Source organism: Nannospalax galili, unplaced genomic scaffold (assembly GCF_000622305.1).
Source record: "Nannospalax galili isolate Female #2095 unplaced genomic scaffold, S.galili_v1.0 scaffold64, whole genome shotgun sequence".
NCBI classification, from domain to species: domain Eukaryota; kingdom Metazoa; phylum Chordata; class Mammalia; order Rodentia; family Spalacidae; genus Nannospalax; species Nannospalax galili.
The window spans coordinates 367,666-377,055 of NW_008352316.1; positions in this window are offsets into that span (position 1 = coordinate 367,666).

The window sequence follows — 9,390 nt, forward strand, 5'->3', positions numbered from 1 at the left end:
TAGGGTTAGGATTACATTTAGGGTTATATTTAGGATTAGCACTAGATTTAGGTTTAGGGGTGTGGTTATTGTTAGGGGTCCGTGTAGAGTTAGGCTTAGGTTTAAGACTATATTTAGTGTTAGGGCTGGGTTTAGGTTTTGGGTTATGGTTATGGTTGTGGTTAGAGTTAGTATTAGGGGTAGGGTAGGGTTAAAGCTAAGCGTAGGTTTATTGTTGGGCTTCGGTTTAGGATTAAGTTAGGATTTATGGCTAGTTTTAGGTTTAGAGTTAGGGCTAGGGTTATGTTAGGGATAGTGTTATGTTTAGGGTTACGATTATGGTTAAAATTAGGGTTAGACTTAGTATTAGGACTAGCCTTATGTTTAGCATTATGGTTAAGTTGAGGTTTGGCTTTAGCTTTAGGATTAGGGTTCAGATTAGTGTTAAAGGTAGGCTTAGGGCTAGGATTATGTGTAGGTTTAGGCTTAGGTCTAAGGTTAGTGTTAGTGTTAGGGCTAGGGCAAAGGTTAGGGTTATATTTAGGTTTGGTTAAGAGTAGGGTTATTTTTAGGGTTAGGTTAAGGGTTAAGATTATGATTAGTGTTAGGTTTAGGATTAGGTCTATGGTTAGGTTTAGGCTTAAGATTAGGGTTAGGTATACGGTTAGGGTTATGTTAGGTGTAGTATTGGGTTTAGCATTATGTTTAGGGTTAGGGCAAGGGGTATGATTAAGGTTAGCTTATGACTAGGGCTAGTGTTAGGGTTAGGATAAGCTAAAATGTTAATATTAGGGTTAGGGTTAGGGTAGGTCTGATTTTTTTTTTTTTCTTTAAGGTTAGGGTTAGGTTTAAGGCTAACCCTTTTTTTAAATTAGGTTTAGAGTTAAGGCTAGGATTATGTTTAGGCTTCAGGATAGGTTAGGGTTAGGGTTAGGGGTAGGGGTAGGGTTACTCAAGGTTAGGATTAGGGTTAGCTTTAGGGCTAGCTTAAGGGATGGGACTAAGGTTGTGTATGGTTAGGGCGAGGTTAAGTGTTAAGATTGTAGTTAGGGTTAGAGTTAGTTCTAGGGTTAGGGTTAGGGTTAGGTTTAGGATTAGTGTTTTGGTTAGGGCTATGGTTAGGGTTAGTTCTGGAGGAAGGTTTAGGTTTATGATTAGAGTTAGGGTTAGTGCTAAGGCTAGAGTTAGGTTTAGATTTATGGGTAGGGCTTAGGTTTGGGTCTGGGTTAGGTCAAAAGTTAATATTAAGGCTAATATTAAGGTTGGGTCTAGAGTTAGGGTTGGGGTTAGTGTTAGGGTTAGGTTTATGGCTAAGGCTAGAGTTAGGTTTAAGGTTAGGATTAGGTCAAAGGTTAGAATTGGGTTAATGGTTAGGGTTAGTTCTAGGGGGAGTTTAAGGAATATGATCAGGGTTAGGGTTAGGGCTAGGGTTGTGTTTATAGTTAGATTGAGGTTGTGTTAGGATTATGGTTAGGGTTAGAGTTAGGTTCAGGTCTAGATTTACATTTAGAATAGGGTTAGGATTAAACATAGGATAGGGTCTACAGGCAAGTTTCAGGTTTCAATTATGGTTAGGGATTTGATTAGGGTTAGGATTAGTTCTAGGGTTAGGTTTAGGCTTAGTATTAGGTTTATGGCTAGGGCTATGGTTAGGGTTAGTTCTAGGTGGAGGTTTAGGGTTATGATTAGGGCTAGGGCTAGGGATAGAGTTAGGATTATGTTTATGGCTAGTGTTAGGGTTAGCTCAAAAATTAATATTGGGGTTAGTATTAGGGTTAGATCTAGAGTTACAGTTAGGTTTAGTGCTAGTTTTTCGATTAGGGCTGGAGTTAGGGTTATGGTAAGATTTGTGTCTAGGGTTATATTTAGGGTGGGGATTAGATTAAGATTGAGTGGTAGGGTTACATGTTGGGTTAGGCTTAGGTTTATTTTTACATTTAGTGATAGGTCTAGGTTTAAGATTACGGTAATGGCTAAGGTTAGGTTTAGGCCTAGGGGTTTGGGGTTTTGTTTAGGATTAGTATATTTTAGAGTTAAGGCTAGGGTTATGTTTTAGGGTTAGCAGTAGGGTTATGGCTAGGGTTACATGCGTGTTTAGGCTTAGGTTTAGGTTTACAGTTAGGGATTATGTTTAGGATTAGGATTAGGTTACAGTTAGGGGTGGGATTATGTTTGGATTAGGACTTAGGGTTAGAATTAGGACTATGTTAGGGTTAGGGTTGGCTCTAGGGTTAAGTTTAGAGTTAACATTACGGTTAGGGTTGGGGTAGTGTCAGGTCTAGGGTTATATGTAGGGTTAGGCATAGGTTTAGATTTAGGGTTAGGGTTCAGTTTAAGGCTATGTTTAATGTTAGATTAAGAGCTAGTGCTATGGTTAAGTTTAGGTTTAAAGGTAGGGTTAGGGTTAGGTTTATGGTTAAGCTAAGAGCTAGGTTTAGGTTTAGAGTTAAGGCTAGGTTTAGGTTTAGTGTTACAGTTATGCTTAGTGATAGAAATAGGGTTAGGGTTAGGGTTAGGTTTAGGGATACAGCTAGGGTGAGTGTTAGGTTTAGTCTTAGAGGTAGAGTTAGGGCTAAGTTTAGGATTGCAGTTAGGGCTAGGGTTAGTGTTATGACTAGGATTATGCTCAGGGTTAGCATTACATTCAGGGTTTGAATACGGTTAGAGTTAGGATTAGGATTTAGGTAATGACTAGGGTTAGGTTTAGGGTTAGGCTTAGGGTTAGGGCTAGGGTAAGGTTTAGGGTTAGGCTTAGATTTAGATTTAGAGTTAGGGTTCCATTTAGGGCTAGGTTTAAGGTTAGGTTAAGGACTAGGGTTATGATTAAGTTTAGGTTTAGTTTTAAATGTAGGGTTAGGGTTAGTATATTAGTCACTTTTCTGTTGCTGTGATAGAAACACTAACCCAAGCAAATTTATAGAAAGAATAATTTATTTGAGCTTATGGTTCCATGGGAATTATAGTCCTTCATGGTGAGGAGGCACTGTGGCTGGAGGTGGCTGAAACAGGAGCAGCAGAAGCTAAGCTCTCACATCATCAGGCAGGCACAGGAAACAAGAGTGCAGCTGGGGATCCTGCAAGAACTCTCTAAGCCCACTCCCAGTGACATACTTCCTTCAGGATAGCCACACCTTCTAAAACCTCCCAAAACAGCATCACCATGTGGGGACAAAATATCCAAATACTTGGAGCCTATGGGGGACATTTTCATTCAAACCATCACAACAACCATAGCCCTAACCCTAGCCCTAATCCTAAACCTAACCTAACACTAAACCTCATTATAACCCTCGCCCTAAACTTAACCTTCACTATATTCCTAAGCCTAACTGTATTAGTAACTGCTTCACCTAGCCATTGGCCTAGCACTAAAACTAAACCAAACTCTAAACCTAACACTAATCCTAACCCTTAAACAAAGCCTAACCAAACCCTAACTTTAGCCCTAACCCTAAGCCAGTTCTAACCTTAACTTTAACCCTAATGCTAACCCTACATTTCACCCTAAACCTAACCCTAACCACAGCCCTATCACTAAACCTAATCCTAATCCTATCTGGAAACATAACCCTAGTCCTAAACCGAACCCTAACCCTAAACCCTACCTTAGCCCTAACCCTAACCTGAACCCTAAACCTAACCCTAGTTGGAACCCAAATCCTAGTCCTAACCCTAACCCTTATCTAAACCCTAAATGTAATGCTAACCCTGAGCATAATCCTAGCCATAACACTAACCCTAACCCTAACCTGAATACAAGCATAGCCCTAACTCTACACCTAGCCCTAAACACAACCCTAAATCTAGCCCTAACTCTACCTCTAAACCTAAACCTAACACTAACCCTAGCCATATCCCTAAACCTAACCCTATTCATATCACTGAACAAAACCCTCACACTAAACATAAACCTGCCCTAACCCTAAACCTAGCTCTTAGCCTAAACCTAAACCTATCCCTAACCATACCTTTAATCCTAAACCTAAATGTAACTGTAGCCCTAGCCTTTAACCATCCTTAAACCTAACCCTAACAATAATCTTAACTCTAAACATAACCCTAGAGCCAACCCTATCCCTAACCGTACCTTTAATTTTAAACCTAAACATAACCATAGCCCTAAACCATCCTTAAACCTAACCTTAACCATAAGCGTAATCCTAAACATAACCCTAGAGCCAACCCTAACCATAACACTAATCTTAACTCCAGCCCTAATACAAACCTGACCCTAAACAGTCCTAGCCCTAAATGTAACCCTAACCATAAACCTAAGCCTAACCCTAAATGTGACTCTAGCCCTCACACTACCTCTAACCTTAACCCTAGCACTAGTCATTAACCAAAATCAAACCTAGTCCTAACCTTAACCATAATTCTAACCCTAGCCCTAACTCTAATTTTAGTCTTATCCCTAAACCTCACTCTTACCCTAAACCTACCTCTAACCCTAGCCCTAATCCTAATAAACCCTAATCCTAACTCTAACCCTATCACTATCCGTAAACCAGGATTTATTTTTCAGGCACTTTGATAGCTGTTGGAGTGGCTAGAATCAGTGTCAGTTCCCTCTCAAAGGCTTCTAGATAGGAGGAGAAAACAAATTTAGCCATCATTTTAGAACAACAGCTGGTTGTCTCCATTAGCTACAGGTGACCCCTACAGTATTGCAGACCAAGATTTAAAGTCTTACATCTGAGCATCATTTTCTGCTTAGAAACAAAATCATCAGTGCAAAATAATTGGCTAAATAACATTTTATACAGACTTAAGCCTAATGTCTGGGAAGTGTAATCGCTTGAACTCTTAAAGAAATATACTGATGACTTTACTCTTTGGTTATACTTTCCTTTTGGGTGTTTAAGACCATACAGTTAACCCAAATAAATCAATTTATTTTTACACTTGAGGTCATTTGAGAATCTGTTCCTTGGGGGTAACATGGGCTTGGGAGGAGCTCCCGACTCCTTTCTTTTACCAGTTCTATTTATGTGAAGATAGGTCAAAGGTCCTGCTCCACCATGACTGGCTTCACTTGGAAGCATGGATGAGATGTTGTCCATGTCCTCCCTGAACAAGAGGATAGGTAACTCACCACAGTTACGGGAAATTTTGAGAGATGTTCCATAGTCTCCTGGAACTTAGTCAACCTTGGAGGGCAAGGGGCAAAAACTGTCCTTTAAGTCCCTCTGACCACATTAGTATAGGCCTCAAACTATGGCTGTTAAACATCCAATAAGGTTAGTTCCACCAGTATTGTACTTTTAATTATCATGTGCTATGTTGATAAGGCTTGATATAAAAAACAAATATTCTTAGATAAACCTTGACTTGACATATATTTTGTTCCTTAAACTAGTTGACTATACTATGACCATAGAAATTTTAAGATTATGTGTATATTATTTTTGTCTCATCCTTTATATATCCTAACAAACCTATACAGACCTCATCATTTGCTTAGGCTTTCTCATTTTTTTTCTATTTTAGAAAATATCTCCATTCCCATATCCTTTTAACACCTTTTACATTCTCATATTCCTTTTAAAAAAATAATTATGACATATAATAGCATTATCAATAAATTTTCCATCTGTTGTGAGACTTCTTTTCCTGTGGATGCTAAGCAATGCTTATTCCCTTTTAAGGTTCTAGTGTCAAGCCAATGTTTGATTAAAGTTTTGCTGGGGAAACAATGAATTTACTGAGCTTACTTACCGAGATAACTGAGGGGTTGCTGAGGTGTATGTATGATCTAAGGGTATGCACACTGGAAAGCCTTTACCCAGCATGGGTCATGCCTTCTCTTCCTAGCCTTCCCCAGATTGTATACTTTAGCCCTCCCCAAATCCAGGAGGCCATGTGTGATTAAGGCCAAATTAGAGATCGTTGGCTGGGAAGAGTGACTGGATACTCCAGTGAGGGTTCGATGACCTTGCTTGACCCGCTTTTAATGAATGAGAACAACAATCAACAAGCCCAATTGTGACGATGTTTAACAATCAGGCTCAGCTGAAGTTATGATGATAGTAGTTATTTCATGCAGAAGGGACTGCTGTATAGTGTCATCTTAATAAAAGAACCTGGAATTTAAAAGGATTTAGTAGGATCCACATATGAGGGAGAACATACATGAGTTTGTTTTTCTGAGTCTGTATAACGTCACTTAGTGTAACAGTTTCTAGATTCATTCATTTACCTTCAAATTTCGTTATTTCATCTTTCTTTACTGCTGAATAGAACTCCACTGTGTAAATATACCACATTTTTGTTAGCCACTCAGCTGAGGGGCACTTAGGTTGCTCGCATCTCTTATCTACTGTGAAAAGAGCAGCAACAAACATGGTTGTACAAGTGTCACTACAATAGGATGAATCCTTTGGGTTTATGCCAAGGAGTGGTATAACTAGATCATACGGCAGGTTCATTTTTAGTTTTTTAAGAGTGCTCCACACTGTTTTCCATAGAATTTACATGAGACTGCAATCGCACCAGCAGTGAATGAGCATTCCCCTTTCTCCACATCCTCACCAGCATTTGGTATCATTTGTTCTCTTGCTCCTAGCCAGTCTGATTGGGGTAAGGTGACACCTTAGGGTGGTTTTAATTTGCTGTCTCCCGATTGGCTGGTTCTCCAATGGGCAAGGCCTGTCACAGAGTGTAGACTATGGGGTGTGGCTGGGAGCCATCTTGGAATGGAAGCCACGAGCCAAGACGGAGAAGATGTGAGCCATGGGGAACACGCACACAACAATGGATTGACTTTTAATGGACCTGGGGCGATCGCTGGCCCCAGAGGGGTGAGCAAAGGCTAGTGGGGCTATGGGTGTGGCATGGTCTGATAAGGCGGGCTCACAGGAGTGGTGCAGAGCTAGGCACTGGGTACTCATTCCTTTGTAAGTTAATAAATACACATAAAATATATTATATGGTTTGTCTGATAACGCAGGTGACCCAGAGAGAATTCAGGCCATATTTGCATTTCCCTAATTACTAATGATGTTGAACACTTTTTGAGATGCTTCTTAAACATCTTTATTTCTTCCTTTGAGAACTCTCTGTTTAGATCATTAGCCCATCTTTTCATTGGGTCATTTGGTTTCTTGATTCTTGTCGCATCCCGCGGGATCTGCAATGGGGTGCCTGGAGTGGGAAGTGGGGATTGGATGGGGCAAGAGATACAAGAAATGGAGACAAGACAGGGTTCTGATCAAGTCTCATTTATTGCAGCACAAGCATGAGGTTAAATAGAGAATGAGAACAAAGGAGTTCAGATTGAGAGTAATCGTATCAGCTAGACCGCAGGGGCCCAGATGTACTCTAAGGGAGGAATCTACTGATTAACGGAAAACAGGGCAGTTTGCTGGAAAAGAGTACAAGGCCGTGGGCCAAGGCTGCGGGTCAAGGTCACGGGCTCCGCGGGAGGAGAGTGGGCAGAATGGAAAGTTACCAGCTTAGGTCTGTTGAGCAGTTTTGAGAAATGGCTGAGCCTCAGGCTCCCAACAGATTCTTTGTTTTCTGAGTTCCTTATATATTCTGGATGTTAAAACTGTCAGATGTGTCATTGGTGAATTGTTTTTCCCCATTCTGTGGGTTTTCTCTTCACTTTTTTGACTTTCTTTTGCTGTACGGAAGCTTTATAGTTTAATGAGATCCAACTTGTTGATTGCTGACCTTAATTTTGAGCGATTTAGAAAATCCTTTCCTACACCTACATCTTGTAAGTTACTGCCAATATTTTCTTCTATTGGGGTTTCCAGTTTCACGTTGAGGTCTTTGATCTATTTGGAGTTGACTTTTGTGCAAGGTGAAACATAAGGATCTAGTTTCATTCTTCTACAGGTGGAGATCTAGTTTTGCCCACACCATTGGTTGAAGATGCTGCCTTTCCTCCATTGTGTGCTCTTGGCTCCTTTGTCAAATATCCATTGGCTGAAATTGCATGTACTTGGGTTTGGATCTTCAATGATGTTCCATTGATCTATGTGTCTATTTTTGTGCCAGTACCATCATGTTTTTATGACTACAGCTCTGTAGTATACTTTGATATCTGGTATAATAATCCTCCCAAGCATTGCTCTTTGTGCTCAGGGTTGCTTTGGCCCTCTGGGATCTTTTGTGCTTCCATATGAATTGAAGGATTTTTTTTTCTAATTCTGTGAAGTATGTTATGGGGATTTTGTTTGGGATTGCATTGAATCTACATATTGATTTTGGTAGGATGGTCATTTTCACAATATTAATTCTTCCAATCCATGAATATGGGAGGTCCTTCCATCTCCTGGTGTCTTCCTCAATCTCCTTCTTTATGATTTAAAAATTTCATTGTAGAAATCTTTGGTGTCTTTGGTCAGATTTATTCCAAGATTTTATACATATATAATATAAATAATCACCAATTGTGAATGGGAGCATTTCCTTGTACTTTTTCTCCAATTGCTTATTATTGGTATATAGAAAGTACACTGATTTTTGTAGGTTGATTTTATAACCTGCCACTATACTGAAAGTGTTGATCAGTTCCAGGAGTTTTCTGGTGGAACTTTTGGGATCTCTTAGATATAGTATCATATCATCTGCAAAAAGTGATAGTTTGACCTCTTCTTTTCCAATTAGTACTCCTTTAATTTCCTTCTCCTCTCTTATTGCTCTAGCAAGAGTTTCAAGCACTATGTTGAAAAGGAGTAGAGATAGTGGACATCCTTGTCTGGTTCCAATTTTAATGGGAATGCTTCCAGTTTTTCTCCATTTAGAATCATATTGGCTGTGGTTTTGTGGTTTAATTATGTTGAGGTATGTTCCCTCCAGTCCAGTTCCCTCTAGGACACTGAACATAAATCCATGCTGAATTTTGTCAAAGGCCTTTTCTTCATCTATTGAGAGGACAATGTGGCTTTTGTCTTTGAGTCCATTTATATGATTAATGATGTTTATTGACTTGTGTATAGTGAACCATCCCTGCATCTCTGGGAAAAAGCCTACTTGACCATGGTGAATGATCTTTTTGATGTGAATCTGTATGTAGTTTGCAAGTATTTTGTTGAGAACTGTTGCATCTTTGCTCATTAAGGATATGGGTATATAGGGTTTTTTTTTTTTGTTTTTTGTTTTTTTTTTTTTTCCGGTTGTGTCATTACCTGGTTTGGATATTAGAGTGATCCTGGCTTCATAGAGGAATTTGGGAGTTCACCCTCTGTTTTTACCATTTTGAATAATTTAAGTAGTATTGGTTGGAGGTCTTTAAATGTCTGGTAGAATTCTGCTGTAAATCCATGTGGGCCTGGGCATTTTTAGTTGGGAGGCTTTATATTACTGTTTCAATTTCCTTATATGTTATCGGTCTGTTTAAACTGTTGATCTCTTCTTGATTTAACTTTCGTGGTTCCCAAGCTTTTAGATATCCATCCATTT